This window comes from Tursiops truncatus, chromosome 8, assembly GCF_011762595.2.
Source record: "Tursiops truncatus isolate mTurTru1 chromosome 8, mTurTru1.mat.Y, whole genome shotgun sequence".
Lineage (NCBI taxonomy): Eukaryota > Metazoa > Chordata > Mammalia > Artiodactyla > Delphinidae > Tursiops > Tursiops truncatus.
In genome coordinates, this window is record NC_047041.1 from 59,633,933 (window position 1) to 59,660,790 (window position 26,858).

The window sequence follows — 26,858 nt, forward strand, 5'->3', positions numbered from 1 at the left end:
TTACACATCTTTTCTCAGGAATAATCCTAAGACTTGTTCACAAATCTGCTTGGTCTTGACCCCATAGATGATTGGATTGACCATGGGTGTGAAGAGCAGATAGAAATTGGCAAGGAATATGTGCACAGGTGGGGCAGCCCGACAAGCCACATGGTGCATCACTGAGGAGATGACCACAGGTGTGTAAAAGGCTAAACTGGCACCTATATGGGACATGTATGTCCCAAAAACATTGTAACGGGCCTCCTGAGTGGTGAGCTATAGAACTGCCCAAAGGATGAAGATATAAGACAGGATAATAAAGAGCAGGTCCAATACCACTATGAACATGGCCATAGCAATGCCATAGATATTGTTGAAGTGAGTGTCCCCACAGGCCAACCTTACCACAGCCATGTGCTCACAGTAGCAGTGGGCAATCACTGGACTTCAGCAGTGGTGGAAGCGTCTGAGCAGAAAGGGGAGTAGAGTCATTATTGTCACAGCCCGAGTCACAGCAGCCATGCCAACCTTGGTGCTAAGTGGTCTAGTAAGGTGTAGTGCAGTGGCTTGCAGATGGCCACGTAGTGATCAAAGGCCCTTGCCAGCAGCACTGCCGACTCTATGACAGTGAAGGAGTGGAGAAAGAACATCTGGACCAGGCAGGCATAGAAGTTGATCTCTCAGTCCCTGAACCAGAATATGGCAAGCATTTTAGGCAGTGCTGAAGAAGAAAGGACCAGATCAATGGTTGCCAACATGGCCAGGAAGAGGTACATGACTTCATGAAGGGTTACATTAACCAGGATAATAAAAAAAAGTGTGTAGTTTCCCAGCAGGACCAGAGTATAGGCAAAGCAGAAGGTAATGGAGATCCAGATATGCGAGTGCTCCAAACCTGGAATTCCTACCAACAGGAAGGAGCTTGGATGGGTTGAGGTAATACTGGCTCCTGGAAATTCTTCTTGTTGATTTTCTTAGGCTCCTTCACCTTGGGAGAGTATTCAGGGCATATAGGATTAGAGAGATCAAGCTATGACATCCCACCTTGGAGGATTAATTCTTGATCCTGGTCCTAGTCTTTAAATAAAATCAGCTAGTCTTGAAAGATGTGAAGAAACATAATTCAGGTTTCCTGCCCACACAGAACTTTGTGTTTTATTGAGTAGGTAGTATTTTAAATATCAATAGAACTGATACCACACAACAGCTTTCATAAAAGAATGCAGAGAAGGTAGTGCTTTGTGTTCTTAATGATGACAGGATTGTACTGATAAAAGAAGTGAAATGTATTTAAATTAACTGCTTTAGAAGGCATATTTTTACCATACTACCTGCCAGACAAAATTCCCAACCACATAAGTAAATATTCTGTCTTAATCTCTGGTTTGGGTGCCTATATAAATCAAATAAACTGCAATTTCTAGTGCCCCAATTAATCACACAATGTTTATTTTCTCTAGAACTGTGCAATTGGATATGGTTGCCACTGGTCACATGTGTCTATTTCTGTTAATTAAAATTAAATTAAAAATTCAATACCCCAGTCACACAAAATGCTTTAAGCGTTCAATAGCCACATGTGACTACTGGCTACCAAATTGTACTTTTCAGATACAGAAAATTTCCATCCTTGCAGAAAGTTCATTGGAGGGAACTGTTCTGGTATGTATGTTCCAGGTGTTCTCAACACCCAGAAACCTCTAAATACAGCCCTGCCTGCCCCTTACTGAGAAAATCAGGAGCCTCATCTTTTGTCTCTCCTTCATCTAAATTCATGGTAACCTCTCTATTCATGGAGCTCTACCTCCACCCATCTTCCAGCACCTTCATTTTCATCAAGAAGAACTCTCATTTAGCAAGACTGACCTCTTAATTCCATGCAAAATATGCTTATTCTCAACAATCTTTAATCTCCACCCCCCCCCGCCCTCATTTTTCTCCTTTCTTCTGTTAAATTATTAAACACTGAAGTTGCCCCGTTTTTATCCAGGTACTCTTCTCTACTTTTACAGGATCAACTTAATGAAGCTCTTCTGAGTATTAAATGAAATAATGTATTCAAACACCAAGGTCCATGAACAAAATAAGCACTAAAAAATTTATTAGTCTCTTTTTTCAACAGGAAAAAATTGAGTTTGGAAAATTAAGTAATATCTCTAAAATACCATAGCTAGTAGTATCAGGCAGCCAATTTTGTGTTTTAGGACTTTCCAAATCCAGTGTCCTAAAAATTGTGCCTTACTGTTTTCACCAAAACACCCAGAGGCAACATACATCAGCATATCCAGATTGGAAATAGACTAACTTATTTCCATGTGGTATGGGAAAATTTTAGAATCTGATTTCTTGGTTCAAGTCATGACCACCACTTATTCTAGATGCATGACCTTGTATAATACAAATCCATCTCTGTAAATAGGGAATTTCACTGCCCTACCTTTATCTGAGAGTTGTAGGGAGAGTAAGTTCAATTATGTATAAAATCTTTGTATAATTATTTACTGTTTACACAGCCTTAATTTTCATTTATGTTACTATATCTTAATAGAATTCTGATGTTTTTTAAAAAAGTCATTGTTGATTAATACCTACATAATCCTTCCTTCCATGATCTTATATCCTCCTCCAAATTTCTGCTCCTCTTCACATCAAAATATCAAGAAGTACTTCTGTATTCAGTCAACGCTCTCAAATCTCATTTGGAAATGATACGTTGCAAATTGTACTGAAATTGCTCTTACCGGGGCCAGAAATGACCTTCATATGGTGGTACCATGGGCACTTACCTGCATTCATTTATCTCTACTTTATAGCAGATTTTATTTGAATTGACCACGGTCCTCTTAAAATACTTTCTTAGCTCCCATAATATATCCACTCCTCACCTCCCTGACTTCTCTTTTTAGTTTCCTACTTCTGACCTTCCTCTAAATGTGCAATTTGTTCAGGTATTAAGCTTGGAACTCTGTTCAATTTTTTTAAAAACATCTTTATTGGAGTATAATTGCTTTACAATTGTGTGTTAGTTTCTGCTATATAACAAAGTGAATCAGCTATACATATACATTTAACCCCATTTCTCATCCCTCTTGTATCTCCCTCACACCCTCCCTATCCCACCCCTCTGGGTGGACACAAAGCACCAAGCTGATATACCTGTGCCATGTGGCTGCTTCCCACTAGCTATCTATTTTACGTTTGGTAGTGTATATATGTTCATGCCACTCTCTCACTTCGTCCCAGCTTACACTTCCCGCTCCCCATGTCTTTAAGTCCATTCTCTACATCTGTGTCTTTATTCCTGTCCTACCTCTAAGTTCATCAGAACTTTTTTTTTAAGATTTCATATATATATATATGTAAGCATACAGTATTTATTTTTCTCTTGCTGATTTACTTCACTCTGTATGACAGACTCTAGGTCCATCCACCTCACTACAAATAACTCAATTTTGTTTTTTATGGCTGAGTAATATTCCATTGTATATATGTGCCACATCTTCTTTATCCATTCATCTGTCAGTGGACACTTACGTTGCTTCCATGTCCTGGCTATTGTAAATAGTGCTGCGATGAACATTGTAGTACATGACTCTTTTTAAATTATGGTTTTCTCTGGGTATATGCCCAGTAGTGGGATTGCTATGTCATAAGGTAGTTCCATTTTTAGTTTTTTAAGGAACCTCCATACTGTTCTCCATAGTGACTGTATCAATTTACATTCCCACCAACAGTGCAAGAGTGTCCCCTTTTCTCTACACGTTGTCCAACATTTATTGTTTGTAGATTTTCTGATGCTGCCCATTCTGACCGGTGTGAGGTGATAGCTCATTGTAGTTTTGATGTGCATTTCTCTAATTATTAGTGATGTTGAGTGTCATTACATGTGTTTGTTGGCAATCTGTATATCTTCTTTGGAGAAATGTCTATTTAGCTCTTCTGCCCATTTTTGGATTGGGTTGCTTGTTTTTTAATATTGAGCTGCATGAGCTGCTTGTATATTTTGGAGATAAATCCTTTGTCAGTTGTTTCATATGCAAATATTTTCTCCCATTCTGAGGGTTGTCTTTTGTTTACAGTTTCCTTTGCTGTGTAAAAGCTTTTAAATTTTCATTAGGTCCCATTTGTATACTTTTGTTTTTATTTCCATTTCTCTATGAGGTGGTCAAAAAGGATCTTGCTGTGATTTATGTCGTGGAGTGTTCTGCCTATGTTTTCCTCTAAGAGTTTGATAGTGTCTGGCCTTACATTTAGGTGTTTAATGCATTTTGAGTTTATTTTTGTGTATGGTGTTAGGAAGCGTTCTAATTTCATCCTTTTACATGTAGCTGTCCAGTTTTCCCAGCACCGCTTATTGAAGAGGCTGTCTTTTCTCCATTGTATATTCTTGCCTCATTTATCAAACATAAGGTGACCATATGTGCACAGGTTTATCTCTGGGCTTTCTATCCTGTTCCATGATCTGTTTTTCTGTTTTTGTGCCAGTACCATACTATCCTGATTACTGTTGCTTTGTAGTATAGTCTGAAGTCAGGGAGCCTGATTTCTCCAGCTCCATTTTTCTTTTTTTAACATCTTTATTGGAGTATAATTGCTTTACAATGGTGTGTTAGTTTCTGCATTATAACAAAGTGAATCAGTTATACATATACATATGTTCCCATATCTCTTCCCTCTTGCATATCACTCCCACCCACCCTCCCTATCCCACCCCTCTAGGTGGTCACAGAGCACCAAACTGATCTCGCTGTGCTATGCGGCTGCTTCCCACTAGCTATCTATTTTACGTTTGGTAGTGTATATATGTCTATGCCACTCTCTCACTTTGGCACAGCTTACCCTTCCCCCTCTCCACATCCTCAAGTCCATTCTCTAGTAAGTCTGTGTCTTTATTCCCGTCTTACCCCTAGGTTCTTCATGATATATTTTTTTCTTAGATTCCATATATATGTGTTAGCGTACGGAATTTGTCTTTCTCTTTCTGACTTACTTCACTCTGTAAGACAGACTCTAGGTCCATCCACCTCACTACAAATAACTCAATTTCGTTCCTTTTTATGGCTGAGTAATATTCCATTGTATATATGTGCCACATCTTCTTTATTCATCCAATGATGGACACTTAGGTAGCTTCCATCTCCGGGCTATTGTAAATAGAGCTGCAATGAACATTTTGGTACATGACTCTTTTTGAATTACGGTTTTCTCAGGGTATATGCCCAGTAGTGGGATTGCTGGGTCATATGGTAGTTCTATTTGTAGTTTTTTAAGGAACCTCCATACTGTTCTCCATAGTGGCTGTACCAATTCACATTCCCACCAGCAGTGCAAGAGTGTTCCCTTTTCTCCACACCCTCTCCAGCATTTATTGTTTCTAGATTTTTTGATGATGGCCATTCTGACTGGTATGAGATGATATCTCATTGTAGTTTTGATTCGCATTTCTCTAATGATTAATGATGTTGAGCATTCTTTCATGTTTTTGTTGGCAATCTGCATATCTTCTTTGGAGAAATGTCTATTTAGGTCTTCTGCCCATTTTTGGATTAGGTTTTTTGTTTTTTGTTATTGAGCTGCATGAGCTGCTTGTATATTTTGGAGATTAATCCTTTGTCAGTTGTTTCATTTGCAACTATTTTCTCCCATTCTGAGGGTTGTCTTTTGGCCTTGTTTATGGTTTCCTTTGCTGTGCAAAAGCTTTGAAGTTTCATTAGGTCCCATTTGTTTATTTTTGTTTTTATTTCCATTTCTCTAGGAGGTGGGTCAAAAAGGATCTTGCTGTGATTTATCTCAGAGTGTTCTGCCTATGTTTTCTTCTAAGTGTTTGATAGTTTCTGGCCTTACATTTAGGTCTTTAATCCATTTTGAGCTTATTTTGTGTATGGTGTTAGGAAGTGTTCTAATCGCATACTTTTACATGTACCTGTCCAGTTTTCCCAGCACCACTTATTGAAGAGGCTGTCCTTTCTCCACTGTACATTCCTGCTTCCTTTATCAAAGATAAGGTGACCATATGAGCATGGGTTTATCTCTGGGCTTTCTATCCTGTTCCATTGATCTATATTTCTGTTTTTGTTCCAATACTGTCTTGATTACTGTAGCTTTGTAGTATAGTCTGAAGTCAGGGTGCCTGATTCCTCCAGCTCCATATTTCTTTCTCAAGATTGCTTTGGCTATTCGGGGTCTTTTGTGTTTCCATACGAATTATGAATTTTTTTGTTCTAGTTCTGTGAAAAATGCCATTGGTAGTTTGGTAGGGATTGCATTGAATCTGTAGATTGCTTTGGGTAGTAGAAGCATTTTCACAATGTTGATTCTTCCAATCCAAGGACATGGTATAGCTCTCCATCTGTTTGTATCATTTTTAATTTCTTTCATCAGTGTCTTCTAGTTTTCTGCATAGAGGTATTTTGTCTACTTAGGTAAGTTTATTTCTAGGTATTTTATTCTTTTTGTTGCAATGGTAAATGGGAATGTTTCCCTAATTTTTTTTTCAGATTTTTCATCATTAGCGTATAGGAATGCAAGAGATTTCTGTGCATTAATTTTGTATCCCGTTCCTTTCCCAAATTCATTGATTAGCTCTAGTAGTTTTCTGGTAGCGTCTTTAGGATTCTCTCTATATAGTATCATGTCATCTGCAAACAGTGACAGCTTTACTTCTTCTTTTCTGATTTGGATTCCTTTTATTTCCTTTTCTTCTGTGATTGCTGTGGCTAAAACTTCCAAAACTATGTTGAATAGTAATGGTGAGAGTGGGCAACCTTGTCTTGTTCCTGATCTAAGTGGAAATGGTTTCAGTTCTTCACCATTGAGAACGATGCTGGCTGTGGTTTTGTCATATATATCCTTTATTATGCTGAGATAAGTTCCCTCTATGCCTACTTTCTGGAGAGTTTTTATCATAAATTGGTGTTGAATTTTGTAGAAAACTTTTTCTGCATCTATTGAGATGATCATATGGTTTTTATCCTTCAGTTTGTTAATATGGTGTATCACATTGATTTATTTGTGTATACTGAAGAATCCTTGCATTCACGGGATAAACCCCACTTGATCATGGTGTATGATCCTTTTGATGTGCTGTTGGATTCTGTTTGCTAGTATTTTGTTGAGGACTTTTGCACTTATGTTCATCAGTGATTTTGGCCTGTAGTTTTCTTTCTTTCTGACATCTTTTTCTGGTTTTGACATCAGTGTGATGGTGACCTCATAGAATGAGTTTGGGAGTGTTTCCCCCTCTGCTATATTTTGGAAGAGTTTGAGAAGGATAGGTGTTAGCTCTTCTCTAAATGTTTGATAGAATTCACCTCTGAAGCCCTCTGGTCCAAGTCTTTTGATTGTTGGAAGAATCACAGTTTCAATTTCAGTGCTTGTGATTGGTCTGTTTATATTTTCTATTTCTTCCTGGTTCACTCTCATAATGTTGTGCTTTTCTAAGAATTTATCCATTTCTTCCAGGATGTCAATTTTTATTGGCATATAGTTGCTTGTAGTAATCTCTCATGATCCTTTGTATTTCTGCCCTGTCAGTTGTTACTTCTCCTTTTTTATTTTTAATTCTATTGATTTGAGTCTTCTCTCTTTTTTTCTTGATGAGTCTGGCTAATGGCTTATCAATTTTGTTTATCCTTTCAAAGAGCCAGCTTTTAGTTTTATTGATCTTTGCTATCATTTACTTTCTTTTTCAGTTATTTCTGATCTGATCGTTTTGATTTCTTTCCTTCTGCTAACTTTGGGTTTTTTTAAATTCTTCTTTCTCTAGTTGCTTTAGGTGTAAGGTGGGTTGTTTATTTGAGATGTTTCTTGTTTCTTGCGGTAGGATTATATTGCTATAAAATTCCCTCTTAGAACTGCTATTGCTGCATCACATAGGTTTTGGATCATTGTGTTTTCATTGTCTTTTGTCTCTAGGTGTTTTTTTTGTGTGTGTGGGGTACTCAGGCCCCTCAGTGCCGCGGCCCCCGCCCCCCCCCACCACGGAGCATAGGCTCCGGACATGCAGGCCCAGTGGTCACGGCCCACGGGCCCAGCCGCTCTGCGGCATGTGGGATCCTCCCAGACCGGGGCATGAACCCGCATCCCCCAAACCAGCAGGCAGACCCCCAACCACTGCACCATCAGGGAAGCCCTCTCGGTATTTTTTGATTTCCCCCTTTGATTTCTTCCATGATCTCTTGGTTATTTAGTAGTGTATTGTTTAGCCTCCAGGTATTTGTATTTTTTACAGATTATTTCCTGTAATTGATACCTAGTCTCATAACGTTGTGATTGGAAAAGTTACTTGATACAATTTCAATTTTTGAAAATTTGCCAAGGCTTGATTTGTGACCCAAGATACGATCTGTCCTGGAGAATCTTCCATGAGCACTTGAGAAGAAAGTGTATCCTGTTGTTTTTATATGGATTGTCCTATAAATATCAATTAAATCCATCTTGTTTAATGTATCATTTAAAGCTCGTGTTTCCTTATTTATTTTAATTTTGGATGATTTGTCCATTGGTGAAAGTGGGCTTTTAAAGTCCCTTACTATGACTGTGTTACTGTTGATTTCCCCTTTTATGGCTGTTAGCATTTGCCTTATGTATTGAGGTGCTCCTATGTTGGGTGCATAAATATTTACAAATGTTATATCTTCTTCTTGGATTCACCCCTTCATAATTATGTAGTGTCCTTCTTTGTCTCTTGTAATAGTGTTTATTTTAAAGTCTGTTTTTTGTCTGATAGGAGAATTGCTATGCCAGCTTTCTTTTGATTTCCATTTGCATGGAATATCTTTTTCCATCCCCTCACTTTCAGTCTGTATGTGTCCCTAGGTCTGAAATGGGTCTCTTGTAGACAGCATATGTATGGTTCTTGTATCCATTCAGGCAGTCTATGTGTTTTAGTTGGAGCATTTAATCCATTTACTTTTAAGGAAGTTATTGATATGTATGTTCCTATTACCATTTTCTTAATTGTTTTGCGTTTGTGATTGTAGGCCTTTTCGTTCTCTTGTGTTTCCTGCTTAGAGAAGTTCCTTTAGCATTCGTTGTAAACTTGTTTTGGTGGTGCTGAAGTCTCTTAGCTTTTGCTTGTCTGTAAAGGTTTTAAATTCTCTGTCAAATCTGAATGAGATCCTTGCCGGGTAGGGTAATCTTGGTTGTAGGTTTTTCCCTTTCATCACTTTAAATATGTGTTGCCACACCCTTCTGGCTTGCAGAGTTTCTGCTGACAGATTACCTGTTGACATTATGGGGATTACCTTGTATGTTATTTGTTGCTTTTCCCTTGCTGCCTTTAATATTTTTCCTTTGTATTTAATTTTTGATAGTTTGATTAATATGTGTCTTGGCATGTTTCTCCTTGGATTTATCATGTATGAGACTCTCTGTGTTTCCTGGACTTGTTTGACTATTTCCTTTTCCATATTAGGGAAGCTTTCAACTATAATCTCTTCAAATATTTTCTCAGTCCCTTTCTCTTTCTCCTTGTGGGACCCCTATAATTCGAATGTTGGTGTGTTTATTTCTGTTCCAGAGGTCTCTGAGACTGTCCTCAATTCTTTTCATTCTTTTTTCTTTATTCTGCTCTGTGGTAGTTATTTCCACTATTTTATCTTCCAGGTCACTTATCCGTTTTTCTGCCTCAATTATTCTGCTATTGATTATTTCTGGAGAATTTTAAATTTCATTTACTGTGTTGTTCATCATTGTTTGTTTGCTTTTTAGTTCTTCTAGGTCCTTGTTAAACGTTTCTTGTATTTTCTCCACTCTGTTTCCAAGATTTTGGATCATCTTTACTATCATTATTCTGAATTCTTTTTTAGGTAGACTGCCTATTTCCTCTTCATTTGTTAGGTCTGGTGCATTTTTATCTTGCTCCTTCATCTGCTGCATATTTCTCTGTCTACTAATTTTGCTTAACTTACTGTGTTTGGGGTCTGCTTTTCGCTGGCTGCAGGTTCGTAGTTCCTGTTGTTTTGGGCGTTTGTCCCCAGTGGTTAAGGTTGGTTCAGTGGGTTGTGTAGGCTTCCTGGTGGAGGGGACTGGTGCCTGTGTTCTGGTTGATGAGGCTGGATCTTGTCTTTCTGGTGGGCAGGACCACATCCAGTGGTGTGTTTTGTGGTGTCTGTGACCTTATTATGATTTTAGGCAGCCTCTCTGCTAATGGGTGGGGTTGTGTTCCTGTCTTGCTTGTTGTTTGGCATAGGGTGTCCAGCACTGTAGCTTGCTGGTCATTGAGTGAAGCTGGGTGCTGGTGTTGAGATGGAGATCTCTGGGAGATTTTCGCCATTTGATATTATGTGGAGCTGGGAGGTCTCTTGTGGACCAGTGTCCTGAAGTTGGCTCTCCCACCTCAGAGGCACAGCACTGACTCCTGGCAGCAGTACCAAGAGCCTTTCATCCACACGGCTCAGAATAAAAGGGAGAAAAAGTAAAAACAAAAAATTAGTAGAAGTAGAAAGAAGAAAGGAGGGAGGGAGGGAGGGAGGAAGGAAGGAAAAAAGAAAAGAAAAGGTAAAGTAAAATAAAGTAAGATAAAATATAAAGTTATTAAAAATATTAAGAAAAATTTTTTAAAAAAAGGATGGATAGAACCCTAGGACAAATGGTGGAAGCAAAGCTATACAGACAGGATCTCACACAGAAGCATACACATACACACTCACAAAAAAGAGGAAAAGAGGAGAAAATCATAAGTCTTGCTCTCAAAGTCCACTTCCTCAATATGGGATGATTCGTTGTCTATTCATATATTCCACAGGTGCAGGGTACATCAAGTTGATGGTGGAGATTTAATCTGCTGCTCCTGAGGCTGCTGTGAGAGATTTCCCTTTCTCTTCTTTGTTCTCACAGCTCCCAGGGTCTCAGCTTTGGATTTGGCCCCGCCTCTGCGTGTAGTTCGCTGGAGGGCGTCTGTTCTTCGCTCAGAGAGGACGGGGTTAAAGGAGCAGCTGATTCGGGGGCTCTGGCTCACTCAGGCCGGGGGGAGGGAGGGGCACGATGCGGGGCGAGCCTGCGGAGGCGGAGGCCAGTGTGAGGTTACACCAGCATGAGGAGCGCCGTGCGTTCTCCCAGGGGAGTTGTCCCTGGATCCCGGGACCCTGGCAGTGGCGGGCTGCACAGGCTCCCCGGAAGGGAGGTGTGGAGAGTGACCTGTGCTCGCACACAGGCTTCTTGGTGGCGGCAGCAGCAGCCTTAGCGTCTCATGCCCGTCTCTGGGGTCCACGCTTTTAGCCGCGGCTCGCGCCCGTTTCTGGAGCTCCTTTAAGCAGCACTCTTAATCCCCTCTCCTTCCGCACCAAACAAAGAAACAAAGAGGGAAGAAAAAGTCTCTTGCCTCTTCGGCAGCTCCAGACTTTTCCCCGGACTCCCTCCCGGCTAGCCGTGGTGCACTAACTCCCTGCAGGCTGTGTTTACGCCGCCAACCCCAGTCCTCTCCCTGCTCCAACCGAAGCCCGAGCCTCAGCTCCCAGCCCCGCCCGCCCCGGCAGGGAAGCAGACAAGCCTCTCTGGCTGGTGAGTGCCCGTCGGCACCGATCCTCTGTGCGGGAATCTCTCCGCTTTGCCCTCCGCACCCCTGTTACTGTGGTCTCCTCCGCGGCTCCGAAGCTTTCCCCCTCTGCCACCTGCAGTCTCTGCCCGCAAAGGGACTTCCTAGTGTGTGGAAACCTTTCCTCCTTCACAGCTCCCTCCCACTGGTGCAGGCCCCGTCCCTATCCTTTTGTCTCTGTTTATTCTTTTCTTCTTTTGCCCTACCCAGGTACATGGGGAGTTTCTTGCCTTTTGGGAGGTCTGAGGTCTTCTGCCAGTGTTCAGTAGGTGTTCTGTGGGAGCTGTTCCACATGTAGATGTATTTCTGGTGTATCTGTGGGGAGGAAGGTGATCTCCGCATCTTACTCTTCTGCCATCTTCCCCTCGTCCCCCCCGTTTTATTCTTTTTAATGCAATTGTCAATGGGATTGTTTTCTTAATTTCTCTCTTTTTAAAATTAAAGTATAGTTATTACATATTTCTTCAGATTCTTTCCCCATTATCGTTTATTACAAGCTATTGACTATAGTTCCCTGTTCTATGCAGTAGGTCATTGTTTATTTTATATATAGTAGTTTGTATCTGCTACTCCTAAACTCCTAATTTATCCCTTCCCTACCTCTTGCTCCTTTGGTACCCATAAGTTTGTTTTCTATGTCTGTGAGTCTGTTTCTGTTTTGTAAATAAGTTCATTTGTATCATTTTTTTAAGATTCCACGTATGAGTGATATCATATGATATTTGTCTTTGTCTGACTGACTTCACTTAGCATAATCTCTAGGTTTATCCATGTTGCTGCAAATGGCATTATTTCATTCTCTTTTGTGGCTGAGTAATACTGTATTGTTTATATACATACCACATCTTCTTTATTCATCTGCAAGTGGACACCTATATTGCTTCCATGTCTTGGCTATTGTAAATAGTGCTGCAGTGAACAGGGGGGTGCATGTATCTTTTCGAATTATGGTTTTCTCCAGATATACGCCCAGAAGTGGGATTGCTGGATTGTATGGTAATTGTATATTTAGTTTTTAAAGGAATCTTCATTCTGTTCTCCATAGTGGCTGCACCAATTTACATTCCAGCCAACAGTATAGGAGGGTTCCCTTTTCTCCACACCCTCTCCAGCATTTATTATTTGTAAACTCTTTGATGATAGCCATTCTGACTGGTGTGAGTTGATACCTCATTGTAGTTTTGATTTGCATTTCTCTAATAATTAGTGTAGTTGAGCTCTGGCCATGTGTATGTCTTTGGAGAAATGTCTATTTACGTCTTCTGTGCATTTTTTGATTGGATTGTTTTTATGTTGTTGAGTTGTGTGAGCTGTTTGTATAATGTGGAAATTAATCCCTTATCAGTTGCATCATTTGCAAACATTTTCTCCCAGGCAGTACATTGCTTTTTGTTTTGTTTACAATTTCCTTTGCTGTGGAAAAGCTTATAAATTTGATTTGGCCCCATTAGTTTATTTTTGCTTGTATTTCTATTGCCTTGGGAGACTGACCTAAGAAAACTCTGGTACAGTAAGTCCCCTACATATGAACAAGTTCATCCTGAGAGCACATTCATAAGTCCCATTTGTTTGTAAGTCCAACTAAGTTAGCCTAGGTACCCAACTAACACAACTGGCTATATAGTACTGTACTGTAATAGGTTTATAATACTTTCCACATAAATAATACATAAAGTACAGTAGTACCAGCTGCATTACCACTGCTTTTACGCTTGCTTCCAGACATCCTGGGCTTTAAATAAAGATTCTGTACTACTGTACTCTATACAGTACTGTAAAGTACATAAAAACACAACCACTTGTACAGGATGCATGCACATGACAATGTACGCCAGACAAGTGAACTTATGTGATTGGACATTTGAATGCATGTTCACTTCTTTGAAAGTTTGGCACTTGAAGGTTTGTATGTAGGGGACTTACCATACAATTTATATCAGAGAATGTTTTGCCTATGTTCTCTTCTAGGAGTTTTATGATGTCATGTCTTATATCTAAGTCTTTAAGCCATTTTGAATTTTTTGTGTGTATGGTGTGAATTAATATGCTAAGTTCATTGATCTGTATGTGGCTGTCCAGGTTTCCCAGCACTATTTGCTGAAGAGACTGTCTGTTCTCCACTGTATATTCTTGCTTCCTTCGTTGAAGATTAATTGACTCTAGGTGTGTGGGTTTATTTCTGGGCTCTCTATTCTGTTTTATTGATCCATATGCCTGTTTTTGTGCTAATACCACACTGGTTTGATTACTGTTGCTTTGTAGTATTGTCTGAAGCCTGGGAGTGGTATGCCTCAGCTTTGTTGTTTTTCCTCAGGATTGCTTTGGCAATTCTGGGTCTTTTGTGGTTCCATATAGATCTTTTCACAAAACTTGAATAAATAATGATAAGTGTCATGGGTAATTTGATAGGGATCACATTGAATCTGTGGATTGCTTTGGGTAGTATGACCATTTTAACAATGTTAATTCTTCTAATCCAAGAGCATGGGATATCTTTCCATTTCTTTTTAATTCTTCAGTGTTTTATGGTTCTCAGCATATAAGTCTTTCACCTCCTTGGTCAGGTTTATTTCTATGTATTTTATTTTTATTTTTTTGATGCAATTTTAAAATGTTTTTCACTTTCTTTTTCTGATATTTCATTGTTAGTGTAAAGAAATGCAACAGATTTCTGTATGTTAATCTTGTATCTTGCTACCTTGCTGACCATATATGGTACCATGTCATCTGCATATAATGACAATGTTACCTCTTCCCTTCCAATTTGGATACCTTTTACTTTACTGATTTCTGTGGCTTGGACCAATACTATGTTGAAAAGAAGTGGTGAGAGTGAGCATGCATATCTTATTTCAGATTTTAGTGGGAAGGCTTTCAGCATTTCACTGAGTATTAGATTGGCTGTGGGTTTGTCATAAATAGCTTTTATTATACTGAGATATGTTCCCTCTATGCCCACTTTGGTAAGTGTTCTTATCATGAATGGATGTTGAGTTTTATCAGATGCTTTTTATGCATCTATTGAGATGATCAGGTGGTTTTTATCTTGTTGATGTGATGTACCACACTGATTCATTGGCATATGTTTTTATTTTTTTTAATTTAATTTTTATTTTATATTGCAGTATAGTTAATTTAAAACATTGTGTTAGTTTCAGGTGTACAGAAAAGTGATTCGGTTGTACTTATATCATTCTTTTAAAAATTATTTTTCCCATATAGATTATTACAGAATATTGAGTATAGTTCCCTGTGCTATACAGTGGGTCCTCATTGATTATGTATTTTATATATAGTAGTGTGTATATGTTAATCCTAAACTCCTAATTTATCCCTCCCTCCCAACTTTTCCTTTTGGTAACCATAAGTTTGTTTTCTAAGTCTGTGAGTCTGTTTTTGTTTTGCAAATAAGTTCATTTGTATAATTTTTTTCGATTCCACATATAAGTGATATCATATGATGTTTGCTTCCTTTGTCATAGATTGACCATAGGTGCATGGGTTTATTTCTGGGCTTTCTATCCTTTTCTACTGATCTATATTTCTGTTTTTGTGCAGGTACCATAGTGTTTTGATGACTGTAGTTTTGTAGTATAGTCTGGTCAGGGAGCCTGATTCCTGCAGCTCCATTCTTCTTTCTCAAGATAGTTTTGGCTATTCAGGGTCTTCTGTGTTTCCATACAAATTTTAAAATTATTTGTTCTAGTTCTGTGAAAAAAAATGCCATTGGTAATTTGTTAGGGATTGCATTTAATCTGTAGATTACCTTGGGTAGTATGGTCATTTTGACAATATTGATTCTTCCAGTACAAGAACTTGGCATAACTTTCCCTGTTTGTGTCATCTTCTATTTCTTTAATCAGCATCTTATAGTTTTCAGAGTACGTACAAGTTTTTTCCTCCTTAGGTAGGTTTAATCCTAGATATTTTATTCTTTTTGATGCAATGCTAAATCAGATTGTTTCCTTAATTTATCTTTCTGGTGTTTCATTGTTAGTGTATAGAAATGCAAGTGATTTCTATGTATTAATTTTTTATACTGCAACTTTACCGAATTCATTGATGAGCTCTAGTAGTTTTCTGGTAGCATCTTTAGGATTTTTCTATGTACAGTATCATGCCATCTGCAAATAGTGACAATTTCACTTCTTATTTTACAATTTGTATTCTTTTAATTTCTTTTTCTTCTTTGATTGCCATGGCTGGGACTTCCAAAACTATGTTGAATAAAAGTGGGTGAGAGTGGACATCCTTGTCTTGTTCCTGATCTTAGAGGAAATTCTTTCAGTTTTTCACCATTGAGTATGATGTTAGCTGTAGGTTTGTCGTATATGGCCTTTATTATGTTGAGGTAGGTTCCATCTATGCCCAATTTCTGGAGAGTTATTATTACTATAAATGGGTGTTCAATTTTGTCAAATGCTTTTTCTGCATCTCATGAGATGATCGTATGGTTTTTATTCAGTTTGTTAATGTGGTATATCACACTGATTGATTTGTGGATTTGAAGAATGCTTACATCCCTGGGATAAATCCCACTTGATCATGGTGTATGATCCCTTTAATGTATTATTGGATTCTGTTTGCTCGTATTTTGTTGAGGATTTTAGCATGTATGTTCATTAGTGATACTGGCCTGTAATTTTCTTTTTTTGTGGTATCTTTGTCTGGTTTTGGTATCAGGGTGATGATAGCTTTGTAGAATGAGTTTGGGAGTGTTCCTTCCTCTGCAATTATTTGAAATACCTTTAGAAGGATACCTTTAGCTCTTCTCTAAATGTTTGATAGAATTCACCTGTGAAGCCATCTGGTCTTGGACTTTCGTTTGTTGGGAGTTTTTAAATCAGTTTCAGTTTCAATACTTGTGCCCGGTCTGTTCATATTTTATATTTAATTCCTGGTTCAGTCTTGGAAGGTTGTACATTTCTAAGAATTTGTCCATTTCTTCCAGGTTGTCCATTTTATTGGCATACAGTTGCATATAGTAGTCTCTTATGATCCTTTGGATTTCTGTGCTGTCTGTTGTAACTTCTTTTTTGTTTTTAATCTTATTGATTTTAACCCTCTCCCTTTTTTTCTTCATGAGTCTGGCTAAAGGTTTATCAATGCTGTTTATCTTTTCAAAGAACCTGGTTTTAGTGTCATTGATCTTTTCTCTTGTTTTCTTCATCTCTATTTCTGCTCTGATCTTTATGATTTCTTTCCTTCTACTCACTTTGGGTTTTCTTTGTTCTTGTTTCTCTAGTTGCTTTAGGTGTAAGGTTAGATTGTTTGAGATTTTTCTTGTTTCCTGACGTAAAATTGTATTGCTATGAAATTCTGTCTTAGAACTGCTTTTGCTGCATCCCATAGGCTTTGGATTGTTGTGTTTTTGTTTTCCTTTCTCTGTATTTTCTGATTTCCTCTTTGATTTCTTCAGTGATCCATTGGTTGTTTAGCAACACTGTTTAACCTCCAAGTATTTGTGTTTTCTTGCAGCTTTTTCTTGTAGTTGATTTCTAATCTCATAGTGTTGGCAGAAAAGTTGCTTGATATGATTTTAATTTTCTTAAATTTACTGAGGCTCGCTTTGTGGCTCAACATGTGATGTATCCTGGAGAATGTTCCATGTACACTTCAGAAGATTGTGTATTCTGCTGCTTTCAGATGGAATGCCCTATAAATATCAATTAAGGCCATCTTTTCTAATGTGTCATTTAAGGCCTGTGTTTCCTTATTGATTTTTCTGTCTTGATGATCTGTCCATTGATGAAAGTGGTGTGTTAAAGTCCCCACTATTATTGTGTTACTGTCAATTTCTCCTTTATGGCTGTTAGTATTTGCCTTATATATTGAGGTGCTTCTATGTTAGGTGCATATATATTTATAGTAGTTATATCTTCTTCTTGGATTTATCCCATGATCATTATGCAGTGTCCTTGTCTCTTGTAACATTATTTTAAAGTTTATTTTGTCTGATATGAGTATTGCTACTCCACCTTTCTTTTGATTTCCATTTGCATGGAATATCTTTTCCATTCCCTCACTTTCAGTCTGTATGTGTCTCTAGATCTGAAGTGGGTCTCCTGTAGACAGTATATATATGGGTCTTGTTTTGTATCCTTTCAGCCAGCCTATGTCTTTTGGTTGGAGAATTTAATGTTTACATTTAAGGTAATTATCAATATGTATGTTGCCATGTTAGTTGTTTTGGGTAGGTCTTTGGGTTTTGTTTTTATAGGTCTTTTTTTTCTCTTTTTTTTTCTCTTCTCTTGTGATTTGATACCTAACTTTAGTGCTGTGTTTGGTTTGCTTTCTCTTTTGTGTTTCTATTGTAGATTTTAAGTTTGTGGTTACCATGAGGCACTGATATAGCAGTCTATTATATAAACAAGATTGTTTTAACTTTCTGGTCTTTTAATTCCAAATGCATTTCCAATATCATGCATTTGTACTGTCCTCACAATTGCTGGTTTTGATATCATATTTGTGTGTGGATTGTTTCCTACCTTTCCTGTATGTTTGCCTTTACTGGTGAACTTTACCACTCTTAATTTCCTTGTTTCTAGTTGTGGCCTTTTCTTTTCTGCCTGGAGAAGTTCCTTCAGTATTTTTGTAAAGCTGGTATGGTGGTGCTGAATCCTCTTTATGATTTCTCCACTGAGTTTGAACAAGAGCTATGCTGGGTAGAGTATTCTTGGTTGTAGGTTTTTCCCTTTCATCATTTTAAATATATCTTGCCACTCCCTTCTGGCCTGCAGGGTTTCTGCTGAAAAATCAGATGATAACCTTATGGGGATTCCTTTGCATGTTGTTGCTTTTCCCTTTTTGCTTTCAATATTTTGTCTTTAATTTTTGTCAGTTTGATTAATATGTGTGTTGGCGTGTTCCTCCTTGGGTTTATCCTGTATGGGACTCTGTGTGCTTCCTGGACTTGAGTTAATGTTTCCCATGTTAGGGAAGTTTTCAGCTATTATCTCTTCAAATATTTTCTCAGGCCCTCTTTCACTTTTCTCCTTCTGGGATCCCTATAATGTGAATGTTGGTGCATTTAATGTTGTCTCAGAGGTCTCTGAGACTGCCCTCATTCCTTTTTTTTTGTGGTATGCGGGCCTCTCACTGTTGCATTGTGGAGCACAGGCTCAATGGCCATGGCTCATGGGCCCAGCCACTCCGTGGCATGTGGGATCCTCCTGGACTGGGGCACGAACCCAGCAGGCAGACTCTCAACCACTGAACCACCAGGGAAGCCCATTCTCATTCCTTTTTATTCTTTTTTCCTTATTCTGTTCTGTGGCAGTGATTTCCACCACTCTGTCTTCCACCTCACTTATTCATTCTTCTGTCTCAGTTATTGACTTGCCCCCATTTCTTTTTAAAAGTTTATTAGTGTGTAGAAATGCAACAGATTTTTTAAAATTAGTTGATTTATAATGTTAGGTATACAGCATAATGATTCAGTATTTTTGCAGATAATACTCCATTATAGGTTATTACAAGACAATGGCTATAATTCTCTGTGCTATACAGTATATCCTTGTTGCTTATCTATTTTATACATAGTAGTTTGTATCTATTAATCTCATACCCAGATTTGTCCCTCCACTTTCCCTTTCCCCTTTGGTTACCACAAATTTGTGTTCTATATCTATGGGTCTGTTTGTTTTGCATATATATTCATTGTATTAATTTTAGGTTCCATATATAAGTGATATTATACAGTATTTGTCATTCTGAGCCTGACTTATTTCACTGAGCATAATATTCTCTAGGTCCATCCACATTGCTGCAAATGGCAGTATTTTATTTATGGCTGAGTAATACTCATATATATACATACACAACATATATGTATATGTATATGTGTATATATATATATATACACATATATATATAAGTCTCACATCTATATAATGCAGTCGCCGGTTTGATGGGCACTTGGGTTGTGTCTATGTCTTGGTTGTTGTAAATAGTGCTGCTATGAACATTGGGGTGCGTATATCTTTTTGAATTAGAGGGTTTTTTTTTTCAGATATATGCCAAGCAGTTCAATTGCTGGATCATATGGTAGTTCTATTTTTAGTTTTTTGAGCAAACTCCATATTTTCTATAGTGGCTGCATCAACTTACATTCCCACTAACACTGTACAAGGGTTCCTTTTTCTCCACATCCTTGCCAACATTTGTTATTTGTAGACTTTTTATGATAGAAATAGCCATTTCATTTCTGCCTTCCAGTATCACAGAAATATGTCTTCTGGCCAGCCCCAACCAGAAACCACACCAGGAAAGGAATTCTAGGAAACATAGTTCCAGCTTGGCCAAGATGATACAGTACAATACCCTTACAACACTGGATGCATCTGAGAAATCTTGGCTAAACCAAATTAAGAATAACATTAGTTCCTGAGTGATCATCTACTGGTTTGTCTACTTATCTATATCATATATCTGTCCAACTAATCTGCCTATAGAACATAGTGAGATGCTTGTATCCTTTAACTATGTCTCACCTCAATTACTCATACCCACCCAACTTTAACAGATAAGGATTGAACCAAAAAATATTCCTTGAAAGGGAGGAGTCCTGGCCAAGATTCTCATCCAGCTCTCAATTCTGAATACCATAATCAATTTTATATTTTGTTGGTGTTTGTTCCATTTGAATCAAGTGAGTCAGTTTTCCTTGTTGAAGACAGAAGTACAGAAGTAAACAGTCAACCATACTATTCCCTAAAAAGATTTGCACTGGTCAGGCAATATTTCTAGAACTATAGATCCTTCAGATCTTAGGCTTTTCTTTTTAGATCTTCTGCAGAGTCATTTCTCAAACTCAATTCTAGAATTCTCATTTCTAGAATCCAGTCATAGAAGGATACCAGTGCCTCCAGGACCTCGCATGTTGCCCCTTTAGCAGGACATAGAATTCTTGGCTTTTAAATTTAAAAGCTTTGAACCAAAAAGATGACAAAAATGTATAAGGGTATCTGACCTGGCAGAACAGATTTCTGTTCCTGGTTTCAGATTAGGTTAGGCACAAAGACTGTCTGTGCCTGGTGGGAGGAAGAACACTAGTTGGGACCATACTTTCTCCTTCTTAAGCTGAGGCTCCCAAGACTCCAAGTGGTGTGAAATCGGATCTGGGGGCACAGATGAAATAAGTTGGCTCAGAATAAGAGTGGTCACTTTGGCCAGCTTGCAGAGGGTGCCGCAGCTGGGACAAAGGGATGAGTATGAGAAAGATAGAGTGGACAGTCTCTGCCAGGGTCCTGTGGGGGTGTGACTGCAATCTCAGTGGATCAACTGTATCAGTCTCTGCCAGGGTCCTGTGGGGGTGTGACTGCAATCTCAGTGGATCAACTGTATCAGAGACTCTAGTAGGAGGAGGTCACGTACCACAGGCCACAGTGTGAAAAAATACCATAATTATAGCACAAGATGTATATGGGGTCGAGGCCAGCCAAGAAAAGGAAGCAGGAACTAGTTGTCTCCCATATAACTGCCATGGTGGCAGTCTTGTAAGAACCCACCCCCCCCCCACTGCAGTTTTAAATCTAACACAAAGAAGAGGGTGATGTAAAAACTCCTGGGGGAGTTTTAAAAACTGTATTAGCCTAAATTAAGGATTTCTTAATCAATTGCAATTTATAAAGTTGATTGGATTTGGTTGGAAATCCTATCTTGTATAACTTAATTTTATTTTTACTCTAAGCCCCATTGTGGATGGATGATGCCAGTGAAAAAAAGAAGGAAATGACATTTTGCACAACTGAGTTTGTGAGTATTAATTTTTTACTTGTTATACCAGGAAATATTTAGAGGTATTTAGCCTTTTACTGTCACAAGACTAATTAGGTGGGTGTCAATAGTTAAAAAGCCTCAGATGTACATGAGTGGGTACCAGGCAGCCAAAGAGAACAGAGGAAAGCTGAATCTGTTTATATAACTAATTTTCTGTAGAGAAGCAAAGACAGAGAGTGTTTTCTAGAGCAGAGACTAGTACACTTACGAGTGAGGCACAATTGCAGACATTCTTTGGCTTTTCCAGGAACTTGTTCCAGTTACTCTTCCTGACTTATTACCCTTCCCATGGGCCTGTCAGTGCATGATAAAATACTATTTTTAAAAGACAAGTTGTGTTTCGTGTGCCAGGGATTATCCAGGCATTTTAGATTCATTATCTCATTATATCCTTATAATTAACCCATGAGGAGCTACTATTGTTGCTTTCATTTTTAAGAGGAGGAGACTGGAGGAAACTTACTTACAAAAGCCTCTTAGATAGCCTCATCCACCAGAGGGCAGACAGCAGAAGCAAGAAGAATTACAATCCTGCATCCTGTGGAACAAAAACCACATTCACAGGAAGATAGACAAGATGAAAAGGCAGAGGGCTATGTACCAGATCAAGGAACAAGATAAAACCCCAGAAAAACAACTAAATGGAGTGGAGATAGGCAACCTTCCAGAAAAAGAATTCAGAATAATGATAGTGAAGATGATCCAGGACCTCGGAAAAACAATGGAGGCAAAGATAGAGAAGATGCAAGAAATGTTTAACAAAGACCTAGAAGAATTAACAAACAGACATGAACAATATAAATAATACAATAACTGAAATGAAAACTGCACTAGAAGGAATCAATAGCAGAATAACTGAGGCAGAAGAATGGATAAGTGACCTGGAAGACAGAATGGTGGAATTCACTGCTGCAGAACAGAATAAAGAATGAAAAGAAATGAAGACAGCCTAACAGACCTCTGAGACAACACTAAACACAACAACGTTCGCATTAAAGGGGTCCCAGAAGGAGAAGAGAGAGAGAAAGAACCTGAGAAAATATTTGAAGAGATTATAGTCGAAAACTTCCCTACCATGGGAAAGGAAATAGCCACCCAAGTCCAGGAAGTGCAGAGAATCCCATACAGGATAAACCCAAGGAGAAACATGCCGAGACAAATAGTAATCAAATTGGCAAAAATTAAAGACAAAGAAAAATTATTGAAAGCAGCAAGGGAAAAACGACAAATAACATACAAGGGAACTCCCATAAGGTTAACAGCTGATTTCGCAGCAGAAACTCTACAGTCCAGAAGGGAGTGGCATGATATACTTAAAGTGATGAAAGGGAAGAACCTACAACCAAGATTACTCTACCCGTCAAGGATTTCATTCAGATTCCATGGAGAAAAAAGCTTTACAGACAAGCAGAAGCTAAGAGAATTCAGCACCACCAAACCAGCCCTACAACAAATGCTAAAGGAACTTCTCTAGGCAGGAGACACAAGAGAAGGAAAAGACCTACAAAAACACACCTAAAACAATTAAGAAAATGGTCATAGGAACATACATATCAATAATTACCTTAAACGTGAATGGATTAAGTGCTCCAACCAAAAGACACAGGCTTGCTGAATGGATACACAAACAAGACCCATATATATGCTGTCTACAAGAGACCCACTTCAGACCTAGGGACACATACAGAGTGAAAGTGAGGGGATGGAAAAAGATATTCCATGCAAATGGAAATCAAAAGAAAGCTGGAGTAGCAATACTCATATCAGATAAAATAGGCTTTAAAAGAAAGAATGTTACAAGAGTCAAGGAAGGACACTACATAATGAAGGGATCAATCCAAGAAGAAGATATAACAATTATAAATATATATGCACCCAATATAGGAGCACCTCAGTACATAAGGCAACTGCTAACAGCTATAAAAGAGGAAATTGACAGTAACACAATAATAGTGGGGGACTTTAACACCTCACTTACACCAATGGACAGATCATCCAAAATGAAAATAAATAAGGAAACAGAAGCTTTAAATGACACAATAGACCAGATAGATTTAATTGATATTTATAGGACATTCCATCCAAAAACAGAAGATTACACTTTCTTCTCAAGTGTGCACTGAACATTCTCCAGGATAGATCACATCTCGGGACACAAATCAAGCCTCAGTAAATTTAAGAAAATTGAAATCATATCAAGTATCTTTTCTGACCACAACGTTATGAGATTAGAAATGAATTACAGGGAAAGAAACGTAAAGAACACAAACACATGGAGGCTAAACAATACGTTACTAAATAACCAAGAGATCACTGAAGAAATCAAAGCGGAAATCAAAAAATACCTAGAGCCAAATGACAATGAAAACACGATGATCCAAAACCTATGGGATGCAGCAAAAGCAATTCTAAGAGGTAAGTTTACAGCTATACAAGCCTACCTCAAGAAACATCTCAAATCAACAATCTCACTTTACACTTAAAGGAACTAGAGAAAGAAGAACAAACAAAACCCAAAGTAAGCAGAAGGAAAGAAATCATAAAGATCAGAGCAGAAATAAATGAAATAGAAAGAAAACAATAGCAAAGATCAATAAAACTAAAAGCTGGTTCTTTGAGAAGATAAACAATATTGAAAAACCTTTAGCCAGACTCACCAAGAAGAAGAGGGAGAGGACTCAAATCAATAAAATTAGAAATGAAAGAGGAGAAGTTACAACAGACACCACAGAAATACAAAGCATCCTAAGAGACTACTACAAGCAACTCTATGCCAATAAAATGGACAACCTGGAAGAAATGGACAAATTCTTAGAAAGGTATAACCTTCCAAGACTGAACCAGGAAGAAACAGAAAATATGAACAGACCAATCACAAGTAATGAAATTGAAACTGATTAAAAATCTTCCAACAAACAAATGTCCAGGACCAGATGGCTTCACAGGTGAATTCTATCAAACATTTAGAGAAGAGCTAACACCCATCCTTCTCAAACTCTTGCAAAAAACTGCAGAGGAAGGAACACTCCCAAACTCATTCTATGAGGCCACCATCACCCTGATACCCAAACCAGACAAAGATAGTACAAAAAAAGAAAATTACAGACCAATATCACTGATGAATATAGATGCAAAAATCCTCAACAAAATACTAGCAAACAGAATCCAACAACACATTAAAAGGATCATACACCATGATCAAGTGGGATTTATCTCAGGGATGCAAGGATTCTTCAATATACGCAAATCAATGTGACACACCATATTAACAAATTGAAGAATAAAAACCATAAAAGAAAAATAAGAGGAGACTGAAGCTTAGATTGTGCAACACGTCCAAAGTCTGAAAATTACTGGTTCAGATCCATCTCTGCCCTTTATTCTAAGTCCAAAGCCCAAGTTAACTACCTGTGCCACAAGACCCTTTAATAGCTATAATGATTCCTCCTCCCTTAACTGTTCCCTAGTCTTCATTTTTTTCCATGAAGACTTGCAGAGTCACAAGATGATGATGAGGACTTCCCTGATGGTTCAGAATCTGCCTACCAGTGCAGGGGACACGGGTTCTAGCCCGGGCCCAGGAAGATCCCACATGCCTCAGAGCAACTAAGCCCACACACCACAACTATTGAGCCTGTGCGCCACAACTATTGAGACCACACACCTAGAGCTAGAGAAATGGTCTGCAGCAAGAGAAGCCACTGCAATGAGAAGGCCGTGCACCACAATGAAGAGTAGCCTTCACTCGTCGCAACTAGAGAAAGCCCGTGCACAGCGACGAAGACCCAATGCAGCCAAAAATAAATACATTTATTAAAAACAAAACAAAAAAAAGGCGATGATGAAAGTGTCTTTTACTTCCAGCCTGAGTATCAGTAACAGAAAGTAACAGAAGAGAAAAAGGTATTTGTGTGAAGGAGAAACATGGTGTTGGCTTTGAATAAGATGGATATTCAGTTGTTGGACCTATTTGTCACATCCTCATATTGCATTCACCAGGGTATCTTACCTCTTATCCTGTTCACCATGAAAGGGCTCAGCCATGACTATAGTTGACAATGGGATTAAATGCTCTACTATATGGTCTATAATTTACCTCATATCCTGAGTCTGATAGGCCTGGGTGTTGTCATGGTTGGTTGTCCCTGGATGGAGCAGGAGCACACATACAGGTAGTATTTTTCTTCTTTTTCCTCATACAGTATTGATTGACTGACTGGAGATAAAGAAAGTGGAGATTATTGGTATTTGTTCTTGATCTAAAGAGGAACCCCTTACTGTGGCATTTCGGAGGATATTCGGCTAGAAAGTACTTAGTACTAATCCTCTTGAATTCAATTAAGTCCACATTAAGAGCCATGGATCTCCATACACACACTCTGCTTTACATAGTATAAATGGATTTTTCAGCTAATGCCAAAGAGCTATCCCATGACAAAGGTTCCTTGTCATTTCTCTCACAGCACTGGTGCCACTGACAGACATGAACATCATCTTCATTTTCTCCAAAGCACAAGTTATGGTCAGGAGATAACTCTGTAAAATAAGCTTCTAACTCTGGTAAGTTTATGGTATCTTTTCATCAACTCCTAATAAAATCTAGCAGACACATTACATTTGGCATTTAAATTATGTTCATAGAACACAATGTTTCCCCAATAAATGACTTAGGTTTGGTACTGAACTCCAGGACCCTAGGTAAGGAGATGGGGAAATAAGTACCCTTCACCCCAAAACAATGGGAAAAAATTAATAAATGTTATCCATTCAACCTTAGGCTTAGGCATAGGATTCTGAGGAAATAGAAATTTAGACCTGGCTTAGGGACATTAAGCCAAACTTTAGAAAAAATTTCTGATATTCTAAGTCCTTCATTTTTTTGTTGATGACATATGAGGTTTAAATTTTAGCTCTGGTTTAATCATTGGCTTCTTTAGATTATACATTCAAATGTGAAGATGATTCCTTTTAAGCCTAAGGTAAGTCACCTTAGCTTTTAAATTTTTGTAATGGTTTGTAAATTGAGGAGGCTAAATGAGCATTTTCAATTTAAAGTCTGAAACATTTTACAACTAAAATGGACATACTATAATTGAGTGTGATTGCTTCATTCCGTTTTTTTCATGCATTATCACAAAATTTCTATAGGTTTCTAGCCTGAAGTAGTCATCTCATTATGGAACTTCTATCATAAATAATAAAAGTTCATACATTTATTTTGATAATTTGTCCCTAAGAATTCTCCAAAGAAATCTAAAGTTATATAAAGGTTTGCATCTACCACTGGGAATATATTTATTCTCATCACCTTTACTCAGTCCTCAACCCAACCTCTTTCATGTCAATAATCCCACTCTTACCTTCTTGCTTCTGTCGTTTTACTTCAGTTTGGCTGCTGTCCTTCATGTAGGCTATTTCAGGGTCTCCAAAATGGAATCTCCTACTGTCCTTCTGTCTCCTCCTCCCGACTCGTAGTTAATTTTATTATGAGGAGATGTGGGATACTCATCTCCTGAGAAATGTGGAGGTAAATGGAAATGCCCACATTTCCAGTTATCTA

At 38.2% G+C, this 26,858-nt stretch overlaps 1 pseudogene; it reads right to left on the reverse strand.

The window, feature by feature from the left end:
- On the reverse strand, positions 1 to 26,704 carry LOC101334524 (olfactory receptor 52K1-like; annotated as a pseudogene).
- Positions 26,705 to 26,858: the final 154 nt, after the last annotated feature.